The following is a 21,064-nucleotide window of genomic DNA, read 5'->3' on the forward strand; positions in this document are numbered from 1 at the left end:
CAGCCATGATTGAATGGCAGAGTGGACCGGATGGGCCGCATGGCCTTACTTCCACTCCTATTTCTTATGGTCTTATGGTCTTAAATATTCCCGTGTTCTCCCTACCTCCCCTGACTCCCCCTCTTCACCATCTCTGTATTTGCCATAACCATCAGATTTCTAACCTTCCAAGTTTAACCAAAAACCTTCGATCTGTTGCTTAGGATTTGTGAATTAGGACTTGGGTTAGTTAGATTAAGGTTCAAGCTTAGTGGTTAGGATTGCAGCTGAGTTTAGAGGTTAAGGCATTATGTGATATTATAGACTTTAGAACTTTAATAACTGCCCACGGATTGAATGAATCAACAAACATGAACTGTTACATGTGGAAAGAGTCAACAATAATTCTGTCTGAAATAAACTATTAAAGACAAGGACAAACATGTACAGGAATTGAAAGCAATTAGCCACATCTGGGAGTGGAGGCTACATAGATAAAACTGCTTTGACACCTGCTTGAAAAATTGGATACTTTATGTCCACAAGGATAACTGATTGCCCTGCAGAAGAATTTAAGGAGTTAATCACAGGGAAGCTGTATTTTCAAACAGTCATTGCCAAATGTAAGAAGAAACAAAAAACTATTTTTGATAAGGAAGTCAGTTACAGATCTGCAGTAACTTAAATGAAGTGACTCTAAATAAATCATCAATATATAATTTCAGAAAACAAAGCCCGAAAACCTGTATAAGAATCAAACAGCAGAACTTCAAAGAACAACACTGAACAAGGATCAAACCCTGGAGAGTCCCCCCAGCAACAGTTGGTTGAAGTTCTGGCCAGATTTCATCATTAATCGGATAATAGCTGAGTTGGTTTGCAGGCTTATACTTGAGGGGTCTAATATTTGGTTGTTACATGCAATAAAGTTTGAATTATTGTTTCAGTATGTGATTGTCTGTGAAATTTTATAATATTAGGCAGCACAGTGGCTCAGTGGTCGGCACTGCTGCCTCACAGCGCCAGGGATGCAGGTTCGATTCCTGCTTTGGGCGACTGTCTGTGTGGAGCTTGCACGTTCTCCCTCTGTTTGTATGGGTTTCCTCCGAGTGCTCCGGTTTCCTCCCACAATCCAAAAATGTCCAGGTTAGGTGAATTGGCCATGCTAAATTGCCCATTGTGTTAGGTATATTAGTCAAGGGGGAATGGGTCTGGGTGGGATACTCTTCGGAGAGTCAGTGTGGACTTGTTGGGCCAGAGGACCAGTTTCCATACTGTAGGAAATCTAACTTAAGTAGCTAAATTAAGAGTAGCTTTTGGTGATTTTACCCATAACAGCTAGATTTTTGAGGCTCAGGATTAGTGGGTCACCTTTTAAACAAATTAAGGGTCTCTATCTCCAACAGCAAACTGGGCAATGAATTCTAGATACTACCGCCCTCTGGCTGAAAATATTTTTCCTCATATCCCTTCTAATCCTTAAATTTATGCAGTTGTAAATTGACCTCTCCACTTGAGGAACTAAGTATTTTCTCTTTTTCGATGCCCTTCATCATTTTGTACCCTCAATTAAATCACTCTTCAGCCTCCTCTGTTCTAAGGAAAACGCCTTCGACCTTTTCCATTCATTCTTCATAACTGCACTTTTCAAGTCCTGGTAACTCAACTAAACCATTGATGTCATCCTGAAGGGGACAACCATCTTCTTCACTATCAATCACATGACCAATTTTGTGTCATCTCCAAATTTCCCAATCCCACATCCCACGTTGAAGTTCCTAACATTCATATAGGTAACAAACACCAATGGATCCAACCCTGAAACCCACAGGACACCACTGGAAATTGCCTTCAATTCACACCATCCATTGACCATTACTCTTTGTTTGCATCCAACTCACTACGTTCCCATGGGCTTTTACTTTTTGAACCAATCTGCCACATGGGACTTTGTCAAATGCCTTACTCTAGTCATTTCGACAACATACCCTGCACTACCCTTATCAATCCCTGTTGTTACTTCCTCAAAGAATCAAGTTAAGTTGGTAAGACATGACCATCTCTTAACAGGGCGAAAGTAAGGACTGCAGGTGCTGGAGATCAGAGTCAAAACGTGTGGTGCTGGAAAAGCACAGCTAGTCAGGCAGCAGCCGAGGAGCAGGAGAGTCGTTTCGAGCATAAGCTCTTCATCAGGAATGTGGGGGTGGATGGTCAGCAAAGGGGACTGAGAGATAAATTGGAAGGGGTGGAGCTGAGGGGAAGGTACCTGGGATTGCGATAGGTAGATGAGGTGGGAAGGAAGATGGGCGATGCCAAGTTGGAGGGTCAGATCTGGGTTAAAGTAGAGGGGAGGGGCGATGAGGAAACTGGTGAAATCGACATTGATCCCGTGAGGTTGGAGGGTCCCAAGGTGGAAGATAAGGCTTTCTTCCTCTAAGCGTTAGGTGGCTGGAATTTGGCAGTGGAGGAGGCACAGAACTTGCATGTCCTTGGCAATGTGGGAGGGGGAGTTGAAGTGTTCGGCCACAGGGCAGTGGGGTTGTTTAGTACGTGTGTCCCAGAGATATTCTCTGAAATGTTCCACAAGTTGGCAACTCCAGCTCATCGCCTCCACTTACCCCACCTCCATCCTTGAACCCACCCTTCCAATCGTAACAAGGACAGAACACCCCTGGTCCTCACCTTCCACCCTACCAACCTCCTATGCCATTTCCGCCACCCACAAACAGACGCCACCATCAGAGATATAGTTCCCTCCCCACCCCTATCTGCATTCCAGAGAGACTATTCCCTCCGCAACTCTCGTTAGGTCCATGCCCTCCAGCAACATGCCCCCCCCCAATCCTGGCATCTTCCCTTGCCACCACAAGAGGTGTAAAACTTGTGCCTCTCACGTCCATCCAAGGTCCCAAAGGATCCTTCCATATCTGGCAGAGATTTTCCTGCACCTCCACACACCACATCTATTGAGTCTGTTGCTCCCGATGTGGTCTCCTCTATACTGGGAAGACAGGACGCCAACTTGTGGAGCATTTCAGGGAACATCTCTGGGACACACGCACCAAACAATTCCACTGCCATGACTGTAACTTCAATTTCCCCTCCCACTCCACTAAGGACATGCAAGTCTTGGGCCTCCTCCACTGCCAAATTCTAGCCACCTAACACCTGGAGGAAGAATGCCTCATCTTCCACCTTGGGACCACCCAACCACAAGGGATCAATGTCAATTTCACCTGTTTCCTCATTTCCCCACCCCCCCACCTTATCCAAGATCTAACCCTCCAACTTGGCACCACCCTGTTGAACTGTCCACTTGTCCATCTTCCTGCCCACCTACTCGCTCCACCCTCCACTCCAACCTATCACCATTACTACCACCTTCATCTATCTATCGCATTACTGGCTACCTTCCCCCAGCCCCACCCCCCTCCTATTTATCTCTCAACCCCCTTGGGCCTCCCCATATTCCTGATGAAGAGCTTATGCTCGAAACATAGACTCTCCTGCTCCTCAGATGCTCCCTGATCGACTGTGCTTTTCCAGCACCATACCTTTTGACAAGATCATCTCTTCACACTTTAAAAATTTTTACAGGGTGTGATAAAGTTTCAATAAGATCATCACTCACTCTTCAAAACTCTCAAAAATACAGCCCCAATTTTCTCATTCTCACCTCATTAAAGATTCCTGCCATCCAGTGATTAGTCTGATGAACGTTCATTGCACTCCCTCTATAATAAATATTTACTTCCTTAGATAAGCAGACCAAACTCTTCACATACTACTGATGTGGTTTCTCTAAGTTAAAGCAATATATTGTTTCTTCTGTACGCAAATCCCATGCTCCCTTGTAATGAAGGCCAACATATCATTTGTCTTCCTTATGATGCAGCTTCATGCTAGCGTTTAGTCCCTCAGTTAGCTGGCTGGCTGGTTTGCAATGCAGTCTGATATTCCTGTAGTAGCTGAAGTCACCTTGAAGGCCTGTGTTCTCAACATTGTCTGAGACATGGTGACTCTCAGTTTTAACTTACCACTGGTGCCCCTCTCAAATGAGAGAGCAGCCTAGGGTCCTCTGGGACTGTAACAACCTTCACATTACTTGTATTCCTAGGTCCCTTTGAACATGAACATTTGACAACCTCTCACCATTTAAAACATTTTCTGTTTTATTTCAACCAAACTGGATAACTTCACATTCAGTCACATTGTATTCCATAAACCATGTTCTTGCCCATTCACATAACCTATCCAAATCTGCTCGAAGCGTATTTACATCTTTCTCACAACTTACATTCACACCTACTGTTGTGGGTTTGGTTATGGATTCAGGATTAGGGCTATTGTTGGGTAATGTAAAGGCTAAGGTTTTTACATTCTCTCTTGGAATATGAGCACTGCTGGCAAGACCAGTGTTTGATGCTTAACCTTAACTGCATTCCAAGATGTGCCGGTTAGATGAATTGGCCATACTAAATTGTTGATAACGTCTATGGATGTGCAAGCTAGGTAGCTTAGCCATGGGAAATCCAAGGTTACAGGAATAGGGAAGGGGCTGGGTCTGGGCGGGATGCTCTTTAGAGGGATGGTGCGCATTTGATGGGCTGAATGGCCTCTTTTCGCACGACACGGATTCTATAAGGTGGAGAAGGTGCTGTTGGGCCACCTTTTTGAGTCGCTACATAATTTGGGTAAGAGGATGCCCCAATTATGTTATAGAGTCATAGAGATGTACAGTACAGAACAGACCCTTAGGTTCAACTTGTCCATGCTGACCAGATATCCTAACCTAATCTATTTGCCATCACTTGGCCCATGTCTCTCTAAATCCTTCCTATTCATATACCTATCCAGATGCCTTTTAAATATTGTTATCGTATCAGCCTCCACCATTTTCTCTGGCAGCTCATTCCATACACGCACCACCCTGAGTGAAAACTTTGTCCCTTAGGTCTCTTTCATATCTTTGCCCTCTCACCCTAACCCTATGCCCTCAAGTTCTGGACTCCTATTCCCCAGGGAAAAGATCTTGTCAATTTATCTTATCCATGCCCCTCATGATTTTACAAACCTCTGTAAGGTCACCCCTCATCCTCCATTGGTCCATGGAAAACAGCCCCAACCTATTCAGCCTCTTCTTATAGCTCAAAACCCCCAAACCTGGCAACATCCTTGTAAATCATTTCTGAACCCTTTCAAGTTTCACAACATCCTTCTGATAGGGAGGAGACTAGAACTGCACGCAATATTTTAAGAAGCGAGTTCCAGGATCTTGATGAGGCAACAGTACATGAGCAACAATTTTTAAATTATTATTTCAAAATATACTTTATTCATAGAAATAGATCTTTGGTACTTGTACAATTTGTCATGTCATTTGTAGATATGAATCATAGATATGCATGTCTTAACATTACAAAGAACAGATTGAATTAATCGAATTTACAGTTATCCTATTTACAGTTCCCTTTATTAACCATCCAGTCTCTTTTTATTTAGCTGTGGCTTCAGCGGAACCCACCTACTGAGTGGGTGCCCTGTTATATGATAGAAAATGAATCTACTTTCACCCCCAGTTTATGGGGTTACCGTTGTCCATTTGACTGTCCTGTCTCTGGGGAAGCTGTCTGCATCCCCATAGTGAGCACGAACTGCTGGACCCTCGCTGGGCTGAGGTAGCTATCCAGCTCCTCACTGGGGTCATTTACCCGCACTGGTGTCATTGAGCCAAGGTAAGGATCCGCACCGTCCAGTTCTGTGTCTGACAATGGGACTGTCAGAGGATCACAGCTCTCAGTTGTCTGTAGTTGTGGGGCAGTGGGTACCCCCTGGTTCTCACTGGGTGGAGGGTGGACTTCGGGGGATCCGTTGTTTCCTGGTTGGGAGGAAATGCCCTCCTCTTTATCTACGACGCTCTGTCTCTTCTTCTGGTGGTGATGACCTTCTTTGCGCCAGTCTTCCCCATCTGAAGAGCTGGCCGTCCCTCCCTCATGCAGCTGTCTTTTCCCCCTTTGCTGGGAGGCTTTGGGGGCCTGGCAGGATTTTCTCTTCCTGTTTTTAACAGGTATCCACTCCTCTGCCTGCTCGATTATCTCCTCCTCCATTGCTTCCATCTGCCCAGCTAGAGCTAGGATCAGCTGCTGTGTCTCTCCGCTGGCTGCCGCCTCCTCCACTCCAGCCTGTTCTTCTTTCTGGGTGCCACCAGACTCCGTTTCCCTGCTGTCTGGGTGCACATTACTGGTCTTTGGGGGTCCATGGCTCACATTGCCACCTCCAGCCATCTGTGCGTAATACTGTTTCACATCATCACATGTGCCCTGCAAGGGAACTTTTGCTGCCCTCACCCATCTGAGTGGTAGAGGTGCTAGGTTTAAAAAGTGCTATTGAAGGAAGTGTGAGGAGTTGCTACAGCACATCTTGCTGCCATGTTTATCAGTGGTAGAGGGTATAAATGTTTAAGGCACTAAATGGGCTGGGTTGTTGTTGGAGCTGCACTGATCCAGACAAGTGGGGAGTGTTCCATCACACTCCTGACTTGCAGATGATGGCCAGGGTTGGGCAAGTCAGGAATGAACTACTTTCCTCAAAGTTCCCATCTTTGACTTGCTCTCGGAGTATCTATATTACTGTAGGATATCCACTAACAATCACAAATGTAACAAGGAGCTGTTCAGTTTGGTAGATTCAAAACTGCTGTGGTCACTTTACTGTTCTCTCCAAAATTGCCCCAAAAGATACTGCTCAATTTGCACAGTATTCTAATGCACTTAAATCTTGAACATATTGTTGTTGAACACAGCTTCTTCTACTGTACATAATTCACTATGGGAGATGTTAAATGAATATGGAAAAAAGAAATGTTGTAGAAGAGTGTGAAATGGTTAATACTGGGGTGTGCCATAATCACCAACACCATCATGCTGTCCTCTGGCCTGGGTGAAGAAAGAACATCTTGAAAGAGTAAGGCCCCACATTCAGTTCCTCCTCAAAGCCTCTGTAACAATGTCTAACATATCAATGTAACCCATAACCAGTTGCCAACATGTTATCAAATACACATTGTTCAGTACATTAGCCTCTGCAACACTTCATCAATCAGGCAGGCTCCTATAGATCCAACACCTAAAGGGGATAGTGGTAACAACACTGACCACATGCTGAATAGCAAGCCTCAGGTAACAGCTGACCCCTGTCATATTAGATGTGGCTATTGAAGAGTTCCAACACAAACCTCAAACTGCTAAATTTTAAATGTCCTAAGGTCCAATAAAAACTTACTCGTACGTTCTGCCTCCATTTAAGAGCTTTATTTGGTAATACAAATGTGCCATCTAATGGATCTGCATGGTAACTACATGTTTAATTATGAATATTTTCTAACAAATCTGTATAGAGATGTTATTGCACATCTCTGGGGCAGATGGCGCTTGAAGACAGGCTCTGGAGATAGGGACACCATAACAGCCCCCATTTTTGTATATGAAAAAAACCCGGAAACAAGATGAAGCTTGAACACAATTAATCAGGTTCATAGCTCCTTGAAAATGGAGTTGCAGTTAGATAGGATAGTGAAGAAGGCGTTTGGTATGCTTTCCATTATTGGTCAGAGTATTGAGTACAGGAGTTGGGAGGTCATGTTACGGCTGTACAGGACATTGGTTAGGCCACTGTTGCAATATTGCGTGCAATTCTGTTCTCCTTCCTATTGGAAAGATGTTGTGAAACTTGAAAGTGTTCAGAAAAGATTTACAAGGATGTTGCCAGGGTTGGAGGAATTGAGCTATAGGGAGAGGCTGAACAGACTGAGGCCGTTTTCCCTGGAGCATCAGAGGCTGAGGGGTGACCTTATAGAGATTTACAAAATTATGAGGGGCATGGATAGGGTAAATAGACAAAGACTTTTCTCTGGGGTCGGGGAGTCCAGAACTCGAGGGCATAGGTTTCGGGTGAGAGGGGATATAAAAGAGACCTAAGGGGCAATGTTTTTACACAGAGGGTGGTACGGATATGGAATGAGCTGCCAGAGGAAGTAGTGGAGGCTGGTACAATTGCAACATTTAAGAGGCATTTAGATGGGCATATGAATAGGAAGGGTTTGGAGGGATATGGGCTGGGTGCTGGCAGGTGGGATTAGATTGGGTTGGGATATCTAGTCAGCATGGACGAGTTGGACCGAGGGGTCTGTTTCCATGCTGTACATCTCTATGACTCTATGACTCTATCTCACAGCTGGTAATACAACAGTTATCATCCTCAGAGGTTGAAGATGTAAGCGAGATGAAGACGAGGTCTGGAAATGCTGCCGCTGACATAAGCAGCTAATAAATAGGAGCAGGAATAGACCACTGTGCCCTCAAGCCTGCTCTGCCATTCAACAAGAATATGGCTGATATACCTCAGGCCTCAATGGTTCTTTCATGCCAAATCACAGAGTTATACAGCTGTACAGCATGGGAACAGATGCATTAGTCTAACTCATCCATGCCGACCAGATATACTAAATTAATCTAGTCTAATTTGCCAGCATTTGGCCCATAACCCTCTAAATCCCTCCTATTCATATACCCATTCAGATGTCTATTAAATGTTATAATTCTACCAGCCTGCACCACTTCCTCTGGCATCTCATTCCATACACACAACACCCTCTGTGTGAAAATGTTGCCCCTGAGGTCCCTTTAAATCTTTCCCCTTTCACCTTAAACCTTTAGTTTTGGATTCCCCCACACTGTCAAAAAGACCTTGTCTATTTACCCTATCCATGCCCCTCATGATTTCATAAACCTCTATAAGGTCACCCTTTAGCCTCTGACACGCCAGGGAAAACAGCCCCAGCCTATTCACCCTCTCCTTATTGCTTAAACCATCCAATCGTGGCAACATTCCTGTAAATCTTTTCTGACCCCTTTCAAGTTTCACAACATCCTTCCAAATGCAGGGAAACTAGAATTGCACACAGTATTCCAAAAGTAGCCTAACCAATGTCCTGTACAGCCACAAGATGACCTCCCACCTTCTGTATGCAATGCTCTGACAATAAAGGAAAGCATACCAAATGCCTTCTTCACTATCCTGTCTACCCGCAGCTCCACTTTCAAGGAACTATGAATCCGTGATTCCATGGCCTCTTTGTTCAACAACACTCCCCTAGGACCTTACTATTAAATGTATAGTCCTGCTCAGATTTACTTTTTCAAAATGCAGCACTTTACATTTAGTTAATTTAATCTCCAGCTGCCACTTTGGCCCATCTGATTAAGCTCCCATTGTATTCTGAGGTAACCTTCTTCGCTGTTTACTACACTTCCACTTTTTGGTGTCATCTGCAAACTTACTAACTATATCTTTTACGTTCACATCCAAATCATTTATATAAATGATGAAAAGCAGTGGACCCAGCACTGATCCTTATGGCACACCGCTGGTCACAGGTCTCCAGTCTGAAAAGCTACCTTCCACCACAACCCTCTTCTACCTTCGAGCCAGTTCTGCATCCAAATGGCTGGTTCTCCCTGTATTCCATGAGATCTAACCTTGCTAACCAGTCTGGCATGAGGAATCTTGTCGAACGCCTTACTAAAGTCCATATAGATCACGTCTACTGCTCTGCCCTCATCAATCCTCTTTGCTACTTCTTCAAAAACCTCTACCAAGTTAGTGAGAGATTATTTTAATAACCCTCAACTCCTTGATGTTTCAAAAATCTATCCGTTTCCTCTTCAAGTATTTCATGATGTAGCTTCGACAATGTTCTAAGATAGAGAATTCCAAACCTTCACTACCCTCTGGGTGAAAAAGTTCTTTTGCTTTTAAGTTTCCTGCAAGCTTGTCCCCTGTTTGAGATTCTCCAAGTAGATTCAAACGAATATAGTGTGTGCATGAAGGCCCAACCATGCTGGTTTGACAATATTAGAAACAGGCTGGTTTAATGGCAGGAAACAGCACTTTGTAGAATTATCTCTATGACCATATACAACTGTTTGAATGTATTGTAAACCTTCTACATTTACATCAGAATGCAGTTACATGGCAGCTATACGTGAAATTGATGCATTCTTGAATTATCGCCCGAAAGCAGCTTTTAATGCCTTTGGAGTGACTAAAGTAAATCCTGGATTATACATCTAATTTTGCTTATCAATGTTTCCTATTGATGCAAAAGGTATAAAGTCATAAAACAACGTCCATAGGTTCAAATGCTGAAACTCACTTTAAAGCATTTAAATGGTTTCACAACCTGACTTTTGATTCCAAACTCTGAATCTGCAATGCACAGCTAACTAATGCTTGTCTTGCAAAGCAAAATTCACTTTATGGTCTGGAGTAAATATAAGCAAATAATGTAATTGCAGGGGCAAATATCCAGGGATAAAAATGCAAAGAAATACTACTAATTTTCAATCCAGCCAACTCTCTTATAATTAACAACACCCTATAAATCTTTCCATTTTTAAGCATGCTGTATGTTTTAATAGAATATTGAGTTGTTTAGTTTGGTTTAACTTAGATGTGAACACCTCAGTGAGGAATCCTGAATTAACCCCTTCAAAACTGCGCCACAAACTTCAGATTTGACAGAAATACCATCATCAAGCAAGATTAGGGCGCTAAGTTTTTTTAAATAAATATTTTTATTGAAAAGCTTGTTTAAATCTTTTACAAAACATTTATATATAAAGAAAAAATAATCAAAACAGAAAATCAAAGAACAAGGCCATAGCATTGTACCATTATTACTAAACAACCCACTATTCTACCAAACAAACCTATCTACTTAACTAAAACTAAACTACAAACATATTGAATGAATACTAGTTTAAATTACATTCAAGCTACTTAAATTAGATAATGTCTCACTACTTTATTCTGTCTTACCTATCGCACCTCCACTGAGGCTCCATCCCAGGGAGTACCCCCTACAGTACCCATATTTTTTCCTTCCGGTCTCCTCCCCCCGAGGCCCCACAGGCGCCTATAAAGATTCCCACGGCCCTGACTACTATTGCCAACAAGTCCATTTCAATATAATTTTAAAAGGGCCACCATGTCCTATAAAACTTTTCCATTTTGTGGTGCACCATATTTGTGAGGTAATCGTGAGGGAGATACTCCATCAGCAGCTTACGCCACCCCATTAGACCTGGTGGTTTTTCTGATGGCCAATTTAGTAAAATGTTCTTCCTCACACAATGGGCAAGGATATTACACAGTTTTTTCCCATGTTCCCCCAGAGAGGGCAAGTTTGGCAGCCCCAAAAGAAGAATTACTGGATCCATGTTAATATCAATCCCCAGAATGTCTTTTAACTCCCTTACAATAGTACACCAATATCTTTGGATCTTGCAACGTGACCAATAGCAATGTGTGAGAGTACCTGTATTAATTTTACATTTGGGACATTCTGGTGACACTCCTCTCTTAAACTTAGCTAACCTTCCTGGTACCATATGAGTCCTGTGTAAGATCTTCAATTGCATAGCCTGTGTTCTGTTACATACTTAAATTTTACTTGCGTTACCCCAGATATCTTCCTATATGTCCGGTGAAATGTCCTGTCCTAACTCTTGGTTCCACGTCTTACAGAGTCCTTCCATGTCCCCACAGCACGGCATGTCCCCAGAGTCCTTCCATGTCCCCACATCTGATTTATAACATTGCGCTAGGAGTGTGGTCTTCCTCTGTATATAGTCCCTTACCTGGAAGTATCGGAAAAGGTCCTTATTGGATAGTCCATATTTCTGACATCAGGACCTCTCCCTCGAACAAATTTCCCAAACATAGAAGCCTGCTCCTTAATCACATTGGGGAAGTCCAGATTTTCAAAACATTTCCCATTGTACTATGTTCACTCCCCTCTGTCCGATATAGCTCTTCAAAGTATTCCCTAAACCTTGCATTGATCTTTTTGGAATCACGGGTAATCGTACCAGTCTTCTCCCTAACAGCAGTAATAGATTGAGAGGCTTATCTTCGAATTAAAACAGTCTTTGTTTGGCAAAGGAGATCTCTTTTTTTTTAGCCACTTGTGTGTGTATGTTGAGTTGAGGGCAGCCCAGAGAGCTGTGACCTTCTGAAGTTTAACCAATGACAGTTTAGTATGTTTTCTCAGCTACCTTCAGTCAGGCCTCTAGCAACGCCTGCTGCTCCTCCCTCTTCCTTTTTCTAGTCGCCAAAAATGAAATAATCAGACCTCGCAAGTATGCCTTACTGGTCTCCCAAGGTATTGCCAGATTACTAGCCACACCTGAATTAATATCCCAAAAGGTCCTGAATTCCCTTGTAATATATTCAGTAAATTTACTATCCCCAAACAAAAATGAATCCATGTGCCAGTGACGTGCATTTGCTCTACTGCCCATGGCTTTAATATCCAAGTATATTGACGTATGATCTGAAACAGCTCATATTCCCTATTTTACATGCCAATATTCCATCCAGAACATCAGACGGCATAAAAATCATATCAATTCGCATATGACATTTGCGTAAGTTGGAATAGAATGTGAAATCTCTTCCGTTAGGGTTGAGGGTACCTCAACACATCCACTGATCCCAACTAATCACACATGTCCACCAACCGTATAGACTGTGTGAGCGTACCTGACAGGCCTTTCGACACCCTGTCAATCTCTGGATCTATAAGGCGATTAAAATCTCTCCAATAATCCTACGATGAACCCCAAGATTCATTAATTCAGCCATTGCATCAATTAGAAATTTAAGAAGGTGTGCCAATATACATTCAGAACACCATATTCTTCTCCATGTATCAGGGCTTTCAAAATAATAAACCTTCCATGATCATCCTTAATCTGCTCCATTACTTAAAAAAGGAGGTTCCTTTTTATCAATATAGCTACCCTTCTACTCTTAGAACTGAAGGATGAAAAAAACACCTTGTCATAACCCCCCTGCTGTAGTTTCAAATGTTCCTTGTCAGTTAGGTGAGTCTCTTGCAGCAGGGCAATATCCACCCTTTCCTTCCTGACGCTCGACAAGACCCTTTTTCTTTTAACAGGAGAATGACTCCCTTTATATTCCAGGTGCACCACCTGAACAAATCACTAGCCATGGTCATCTAGGACAGCCCGTGGTTTCCCAGGAGGAAGGAACTTATCTGAGGTGGGACGAATTACAAAGATATTAACTCTATGAAATCTAAGAACTATTCTTATAGAAACAACTACATCTAAAAAAAAACATCTAACTGAAACAAATACCCAAATAATCCCCCATTCACTCGGGATCTTCTCCCCTACCTGTAGGGGGCACCCTTCCCAATCCCTATTACCATCTTAACTCCCTCTAGCTGAGGATGTGCCCTAGCCCCAGGCAATTCACAAATAATAAAGACTTGTTATTTACAGTCTGAAACAGTGGATATCCATTCGCGACCCCCAACACCTCCCCACCCCTCACACGTCTTAGTCACAAATATAGTTACCCCAAATGCAAGATCAAACAGACAGCATTAAAAAAATCCTAGATGTTACCCAGCCAACCGATATATAAAATAGTCCCAGTTTAACAAATTTACAACAAAATCATACATGTACAACCAATAATCACAAAAAAAGGGAAGAGGGAAAGGGGGGTGGGGAAGGGAAATAGAAAGGGGGGTAATTCCGAAAAAATACCCCAAACCAATGTTAGCAATAATGCCTCCTCCCTTCCTGTCCCAACTCAGGTCCTTCATTTCAGAGATTTCACAAAGTCCTTCGCCTTTTCAGCAGAGTCAAAGTTATATACCGTCCACGCATAGGTGAGACATAACACGGCCGGGTACCTCATGGAGTATTGGATGTTTAAGTTCCTTAATTCTTTTTTAACATCAAATGTTCTTCTCCTCTTGACCAGGGCTCCTGAAAAATCTTGAAAAAAACATTATCTTTGAACCTTTATACATTAAGACTTGTGAGTTCTTTCCCAATCTTCTTGCTGATTCCACTATTAACTGTTTTTCTTTATAATACAGGAGCTGCACTAGGACCACACGTGGGCACTGTTCCAGCCCAGACCTGCGTGTTGTGATCTGGTGGGCCTGCTCCACACCTACCAGGCCTGACTTCAACTCTAACTGCAGAAACTTCGGGAGCCATCCTCGCAGGATGCCAATGAGATCTTCGCCTTCTTCATGTTCTGGGAGGACCACGATCCATAAGGTTTTTCTTCTATTTTTGTTTTCTAGATTATCAACTTGATCCTGAAAGACTCTAATCTGGTCTTCCAGTGTTTGGATCCTTCCTTCCGAGACCTCAGCCAGAGTCTCTGATGCTGCGGTCCTTTCCTCCACAGCCTCCAGTCTTCGTTCCAGGAGCTGCATTTCCTGCTCATGCTTTTTTAGCGTGGCAGGCAGTGGCTCCACTGTTACTTGAATCCACTATCAGAGTTTAGCGTTAGGGGAATGCCCTGTCTGCTGTCCTCCTTTAGGCCCCTTTCCTTTACCGGTCTTCATCTCCGGTGATTTCAGCAGCTCAAAATAATCAACGAGTTTAAATTAATACTTTTTTCTCCTTGGGGTGTTTGAAAGGGTGGGGGTGGGTAAAGGTCCACTTTGCCCAGAGGCATAGCAGAGAGCCCATCCCAGCAGACCACTCAGACTGCTGCCATCTTGGATCAAGTTAGTTTATGAAGTACAAGCAAAACAACATCAAATAGCTGAAGATTTATCAACTAATCAGCTGAAGATTCGGACCCCCGAGAGGGGCCTCTCGATTCTGTGATCGGTCAAATAAAAACTAGCAGCTCAGTCTCTTTTAGCAAGTTTTAACAATTTATTATGATGCTGGGCATAGATTGTCCAGCAACACAGAAGTTAAACTCCTTTGTGTACTCTGGAAGGGCTGTGCACAATCTTAAAACACAGACAACTTTTATAGGTTTCTTAACAAACAGAACAGCCTTAATTGCAAACTTAATCCAATAAAATGAAATGATATGACAAACAGACATAAAATTAAGCCAATTATATTTCCTGGGAACTGACTTGTTTTGCGCTTCTTTATCTCCGGGACACCTGGTTTCCAAAGTCATGTCATATCTTACTTAGTTAATTCATACTATGAACAGGGCATTGTTTGCTGATCTCTTTCAATTAGTTTAGGAATGCAGTTTTCAGCAGAGTTAGATGCCATTGCTCCTGGAAGCCATTTTGTTATGTTATTTTATGTTACTTGCATTGAGAAGCTATTTTGTAGTCAGTAAAAGCATGCATTAAATGGTTGCTCCTGACAACAGCCTAGATCCAGATTTTAGATCCTCACAACCAGCTAGTAAAATAAATCAAAAGGTTGAACTACACATAGAGGGCATGAAGCTTAATGGCCAATCTGGCACTCAGCTTGCTGACAAGAAATCTTTCTGTTCACAAAATCAAAACACATTCAAATCTGGCTTCTTGACAGATATTCTGATCTAATTCAGCCAAAATTTCACAAAAATGGCAGATAGAAAAAGACAAAATATCATTCTGAAATAGCAAAGGTAAAGACATTTTTAAATTATTAATTTAGAGTTAGCATCACTGGCGATGTAAATTATTACCCATCCCTAATTGCTATGAGTATGGAGTCACATGTAACTAGACCAGAAAGGGATGGCAGATTTCCTTCCCTAAAGGACATTAGTGAATCGGCCGGGTTTTAACAACAATACATGTAATGATGGCTGCATTCTAGAAAATTTCTACTCTATAGGAAAATATCAAATGTAGCATTTCTAATCAAGAAAACAGGAAACTACAGAGCAGTTACATCTGTCTCATGGAAAATACTTAAATCTATTAACAGCATTTAGAAACTTTTCATCAGGCTGAGCCAAAATGGTTTTGTGAAAGCGAAATAATGTTTGGCCAATCTATTTATTAGAGTTCTTTGAGGAAGAAACAAGCATTTTGGACAAAGGGGAACCTGTGGACATGGTGTATTTGGATTTTCAAATGGTGTTTGATATGATTATACAAGGGTTATTATATTTAAAAAAAAGCTTTGTAGACTTGTAATATTTTAACAGGATGACTACGTAGCAGGAAACAGAGATAAATGGGTCACTTTTAGGTTGACAAGATGCTTACAAGAATTCTAAAAAGAGTTAGTGATAGATAAAAGGGAGGAGGAAATAAATTGCAGATGGGTCATAATGTGGGAAAATCTAACTTATCCACTTTACCAGGAAGAATGAACAAAGTAATATATTACTTATAGACCAGTCTATAGAACACTGTATGGGAACGAGGGTCTTGGGTGTCCTGGTAGATGAATCAATGTCAGATTACAAGTACAATGACTATCATTTATTGCAAGGCAAATGAAATATTCAGTTGTATGGTGCATTGGTAACATCACACCTGAAGTAGTGTGTAAATGTTTGGTCATTTTACTTTTGAGATGCATTGAGGTTCACCTGAGTGATTTCTGGGATTAATGGGTTAGCTGGGCTAATGGAGACAAATGGGCTTAGTCTTGCTCATGATTACTTTTATTCATTAAAGCGATGTGGATATCAATGGCCAGTCCAGTACTTATTGCCCAGAGGGCAATTGAGAGGCAACCACATTGCTGTGGGTCTGGAGTAACATGTAGACCAGATAATGATGGTGGATTTCTTTCCCTAACGGACAATAATGAACCAGATGAGTTTTTCTGATAATCATCAACAGTTTTGTGATCATCATTAGATTCTTAATTGCCAGTTTTGGGTTTTACTGAAATCAAACTCCACCATCTGCCATGGCAGGAGTTGAACCCAGGTCCTCTAGCTTAATAATATCACTAGGGCATCATCTGTACCTATGCTTTTACATCCTGAAGCGACTTGTGCTTTAGTGTTGCAACATTATTTTAACTGTTAAACCAGTCAAGCTGATCAATTTAATCATAGTTTCATAACAGAACATGATCCACAATTATATACATTCATGTACATTTCTCATTAGATCTGCATAAGGTAGAAACAACCATGATTACAGGTTCTGCAAGTGAGGTCACATTTAACATCAATCTCTATTTTTGCTGGTTTGTCAGGCCACTTCAGAAGGCACCAACAGCACCAAGGGAGTCAGAGATCAAAGATTTTCTAAAAGTCTGAAATCCTTGGTGTTTTCCCAAAATGAGCAATCTAACATTAGATTGGAATCAAATAAATAAAAGATGGTTTCTGACAATCTAACAGCTTCTGTGGAATGTTTTCTTCAGTGTGAGACAAATTATCAGTTTTTAAATTCAATTTCACAGTTTACAACTGAACATAGTATGTATAAAATTCCTGTTGAGTTGTGGTTTCACAGATGCTAATTAGTCTTTGTTTATTTCAATAAAAATATTCCATTCTTAATATGCACAATTCAAAGTGCAAGCACTCCATTTCATGAAACAGAGTGTCCGTCAGTTAGATGCCTGTGTAGGGTAGAGAATCTGGAAAAATAAAATTGATATAGGTTAGCATTTTATACATATGTTTAAAAAAATTGGACTAACTTTTCAAATTGAATAGTGACAAAATAGGATTCAGTGCTGCAATAATCAAGCTGTAAATAAAATAAATACAAGGGAAAGAAGAAATTATCCACAAAATGTTATCCAAATTTTGTGACTATATTTAATAGTCACCTATTCAAAACATTATTTTCTTATTCAATCTTCCCTTAACAATTGATAGATGTTGGGACATTTTTTTAAAAATCTGACAGAGCAGCAAAGGACAAAGGGGTTATTAATGGTGGGGAGACAGAAAAAGGGATGTGCTCTTTCACACCTTAATTTACAGCCATTTTATATCTTTTTCCACTATTAATAACTCTTTCTTCCACTCTGGGCCTTTGCCTCTGTCGAAAGTATATACCAGAACAATTTCCATCATCTTTCAGTTCTGAAGACATCATATCAGACTTACTAACATTAATTTTGTTTCTTCCTCCACAGATGCTGACAGACCTGCTGAGTTTCTCCAGCATTCTCTTGTCTTTGTTTCAGATTTCCAGTATCTGCAGTAAACTGCCTTAACAATACCAATGAAACCAGAGTTGCACATAGATTATAATATCCAAGTGCTTAGAAAAAGTAAACATTTCAGAAAACAGATCACTATTCTATTCGTATTTCTATTCTGTTTACTAAACCCTACTGCTCCCTGATGGCACACTACATCGGTTACAATAATTATAGGGAGAAAGTGAGGACTGCAGATGCTGGAGATCAGAGTCGAGGGTGTGATGCTGGAAAAGGGAGTTAAAGTTTCAGCCACAGGACAGTGGGGTGGTTTGTGTGGGTGGCCCAGAGATGTTCTCTGAAACAATCCGCAAGTTGGCATTCGGTCTCCCTAATATAGAGGAAACCACATCGGGTGGAACGGATACAGTAGACGACGTGTATGAAAGTGCAGGTAAATTTCTGTCGGATGTGGAAAGACATTCCTTCCCCTTTAACTCTCCCTTCCACTCCATCAAGGACATGCAAGTCCTGGGCCTCCTCCATTGCCAAACCCTAACCATCCGACGCCTGGAGGATGAACGCCTCATATTCCACCTGGGACCCTGCAATCACACGGGATCAATGTGGATTTCACCAGTTTCCTCATTTCTGTTCCCCCCGCCTTATCCCAGTCCCAAGACTCCACTCTCTTGACCTGTCCATCTTCCTTCCTACCTATCCACTCCACTCTCCTCTCCGATCTAACACTTTCACCCCACCTTCATTTACCTATTACATTGCCAGCTACCTTCCCCACTCTCCCTCCCCCCCCCCCCCCCCCCAGGCCCACAAGCCTCATTCCTGATGAAGGGCTTATGCCCACAACATTGATTCTCCTGCTCCTTGGATGCTGCCTGACCTGCTGTGCTTTTCCAGCACCACACTCTAGACTACAATAATTGCAGCTATGGCAGCTGGATAGATGGAGTCAGGATATAGATCTATCAAAATCTTATTGAATGATGGACAGCTCGTGGGATTTATTGGTATGCCCTTGCTCCTATCAATTCAACTAAGAAACTAGATTTAAACCTTTATTTCTGGGAGCAGGTTTCTTTGTCAGGTTCAGGATTCACTTGTTTAAAATGGTCTGTAAGAAAAAGTCACTCCCCATCAGTGCATCAGAAGATTTCTTTATTCTTTATATCCAGATTCAACTCTAGATGCCAATGAATTAGTCCAAGTAGAGAGACTTTGTAAGTTTTCATTTAACTTTTCCCTTTGTAAGTTTTCATTTAACTTTTCCCTTGACAATATCATGGCTATGCTAAAAGAGTACACTATGGAGATCTTGGGTAGTGAGGCATTATGGGTGGAGCTGAGAAATAAGAAGGGTGCAGTCACACTGTTGGGGCTGTATTACAGACCTCCCAACAGTGAGCATGAAGTAGAAGAACAAATACGTAAACAGATTATGGAAAGATGTAGAGGCAATAAGGTATTGGTGTTGGGAGATTTTAATTTTCGCAATATTGACTGGGATACACTTAACGTCAGAGGTCTGGATTGGGTAGAATTTGTAAGAAGCATCCCGGAGAGTTTTCTAGAGCAGTATGTCAATAGTCCGACGAGGGAAGGGGCCATATTGGACCTGGTACTGGGTAACGAGCCAGGACAAGTGGTAGAAGTTACTGTGGGGGGATTTCTTTGGGAACAATGATCACAATTCTGTAAGTTTTAGAATACTCGTAGATAAAAAGAGAGTGGTCCTAAGGGAAGAATACTAAACTAGGCAAAGGCCGATTATATCAAAATTAGGCGGGAGCTCGGAAATGTGGATTGGACATAGCTATTTGAAGGGAAGTCCACATTTGAGATGTGGGAGGCTTTCAAGAATAGGTTAAAGATAGTGCAGGATAGACATGTCCCGTTGAAGGCAGAGGATAGGAAGGGCAAGATTCATGAACCATGGATGACAGGAGAAATTGCACGACTCGCCAAGAGGAAAAGGGAAGCATCTAGGCAGCTAAGAACAAAATGGGCCCTGGAAGAAAATCGGAAGAGTAGGACAAGTCTTAAACGAGGAATTAAGCGGGCTAAAAGGGATCATGAAATAGCTTTAGCGAGCAGAATTAAGGAGAATCCCAAAGCATTTTATTCTTATATAAGAAGCAAATGGGTAACTAGAGAAAGGATTGGTGCAGTAAAGGATAATGAAGGAAGGCTTGTGCTGAACCTGAGAGAATGGGTGAGATTCTGAATGATTACTTTGCATCAATGTTCACTGAGGAGGGGAACATGATGAATGTTAAGATTAGAGGTAGAAATTTGATTAGTCTGGATCACGTTGACATAAGTAGGGAAGATGTGTTGGGTAGGCTGGAGGGTATTCAGGTGGACAAATCCCCAGGACCGGATGGGATCTATCCTAGGTTGCTGAGGGAGGGGAGAGAGGAAATAGCTGGGGCCCTGACAGATATCTTTGTGGCACCCTTAAACACAGGTGAGGTGCCAGAGGACTGGAGGGTTGCTCATGTTGTCCCCCTGTACAAGAAAGATAGTAGGGATATTCCGGGTCACTACAGACCAGTGAGCTTGATGTCGATGGTGGGAAAGTTGCTGGAGAGGGTACTGAGGGATAGGATCTATTTATATTTAGAAAAGAATGGGCTTATCAGTGATAGGCAACATGGTTTTGTATGGGGGAGATCGTGCCTTACCAACTTAATAGAGCTCTTCAAGGAAGTGACCAAGTTGATAGATGAAGGAAGGGTTGTTAATGTCACGTACATGGACTTTAGTAAGGCATTTGATAAGGTTCCCCATGGTAGACTAATGAAGAAAGTGAAGTCAAAGGTGTGCAGGGTGTTCTAGCTAGGTGGATAATGAACTGGTTGAGCAGCAGGAGACAGAGTCGTAGTAGTTGAAGGGAGTTTCTCGAAATGGAGAAAGGTGACCAGTGGTGTTCCACAGGGGTCAGTGTTGGGGCCACTGTTGTTTGTAATATACATAAATGATCTGGAAGAGGGCATGTTGGTATGATCAGCAAGTTTGCAGATGACACGAAGATTGGTGGAGTAGCAGAAAGCATAAGGGACTGTCAAAGAATACAGGAGAATATGGATAGACTGGAGAGTTGGGCGGAAAAGTGGCAGATGGAGTTCAATCCAGACAAA

General features: G+C 42.1%; 1 protein-coding gene and 1 long non-coding RNA gene across 3 annotated transcripts in view; one reads left to right on the top strand and one right to left on the bottom strand.

Annotated features, from left to right (window-relative positions):
• Positions 1–10,705: 10,705 nt before the first annotated feature.
• Positions 10,706–21,064, top strand: part of LOC122557765 — a 33,652-nt gene continuing 23,293 nt past the window's right edge. Inside the window, exons 1-2 of the long non-coding RNA XR_006313931.1 lie at positions 10,706–13,744; positions 13,958–14,144. This is a non-coding gene — a long non-coding RNA (uncharacterized LOC122557765). The remainder of the gene's footprint in view (positions 13,745–13,957; positions 14,145–21,064) is intronic.
• The window catches only part of LOC122557764, a 47,344-nt gene continuing 41,016 nt past the window's right edge, over positions 14,737–21,064 (bottom strand). For both annotated transcript variants that reach the window (XM_043705727.1, XM_043705728.1), the window contains one exon: positions 14,737–17,393. The gene's annotated coding sequence lies outside the window, so the exon portion shown is untranslated. The remainder of the gene's footprint in view (positions 17,394–21,064) is intronic.

The sequence above is a fragment of the Chiloscyllium plagiosum genome, chromosome 16, assembly GCF_004010195.1.
Source record: "Chiloscyllium plagiosum isolate BGI_BamShark_2017 chromosome 16, ASM401019v2, whole genome shotgun sequence".
Lineage (NCBI taxonomy): Eukaryota > Metazoa > Chordata > Chondrichthyes > Orectolobiformes > Hemiscylliidae > Chiloscyllium > Chiloscyllium plagiosum.